Here is a 1,381-nt window from a genome sequence, read left to right on the forward strand (position 1 = left end):
TATTTTCCAGAAGAGAAAACTGACATGATTAATGAAATTATTCATCCCATTTATGATTGCTAGTAAGCAGGATAGTAAGGTTTCAATCCAGTAGCTTTTCAACCAAGCCTTTGTTTATTGCTTATTATAGTGCAATTGCTTAGTATATTGTTATTGTTTAGTATATTGTTTAATATCAATGGTTGCCTTTGAAAGTTGGTGGGTGTTCAGGAATACAGGTGATTTCATTTCCTTTATTTCCTAAATTACCTAATATTAATATGCATTGATCTTCATTTAGACACAGTCAGATGGAAGTTCTGTTCGCTATGTCATTGTCCCAAATGCAAAACCAAGTCTTTGGTGGTGGCAATGTTTCTGGAAATCTGAATGAAGAAAAAATGGAAGGAGGTAACTTTTCTCTCTGGGGCCTGTCTGCCTGCCTGCCTGCCTGCCTGCCTGCCTGCCTGCCTGTCTGTCTGTCTGTCTGTCTGTGTCCCACCTCCTCCTTTACTCCTCTCCCCACCCTTCTCTCTCTGTCCTCCACATAAACAACACTGACTATAATGCCAACAATTAACAGTGGCTGAATGTTCACACTTCAGCTGTTCTGTCTCTGAGGCAAACCTGACCAGGTGGAAGTTCCCTCTAAAAACAGGACATTAGGAAGGGAGTTGGGAGTTGACTTAATGCTCTGTCACCAAGGAAATGTCCTTTCTGTGTGGAGGGCAGCATTCCCACCCTGGCTGGTTGAGCAGTGCTGTGTGTCTCAGGTCTAAGATTCAGCCCAGCAAGAAGAGAGAGCATTCCTGCTCTCCAGCGGGTGAAAGGGCTGACATTAAAAGGCCACAAATTCTAAGGAGTACAGTGAATCAAGGTCGGAAGGGAACCACTGGGGTTTAGAATGAAAAGACTTTTACCCAAATATTAATAAAGGTTCCCAAGTAGATCAGTAGGTTGGTTTCCCTCCTCTTACTTTTGTTCTTAAGTTGGCACCGGGGTGCATGTAAAAAAAAATCCCTCTTTCTGTTGCTGTGCAGAGAACGATTTAAGGCCTCTTGAGACATGTCCACCCACTAGGCTGCCACTGGCTCAGTGGAAGGGGGCTGGGCTCGCAGTATTTCCCACCGTCCACTCCCCCTCCCACTCCCCCTCCGCACACATCTCCCCTTCCATGTTTTCCTCTTCCAGTACTAAAGAGCCATACAGGACATGCACCTTGCCATTTAATGCCTTGGCTGCTCAATAGTGGGTGGTTTCCCAAAGCACGTGCCCTCGCAGCCACTAGAGCTCGCCTCGCCGCTTGCTGGGGCACAAGTCAATGAGGCTTCTCCCTCCGCGATCACCGTGAATCAGCAAAGCGCTGCAGAGCAGCGCGGCAAGCAGAAATTAAGATGCTGGG

This window comes from Dipodomys ordii, unplaced genomic scaffold (genome assembly GCF_000151885.1).
Source record: "Dipodomys ordii isolate 6190 unplaced genomic scaffold, Dord_2.0 Scaffold94, whole genome shotgun sequence".
NCBI lineage: Eukaryota > Metazoa > Chordata > Mammalia > Rodentia > Heteromyidae > Dipodomys > Dipodomys ordii.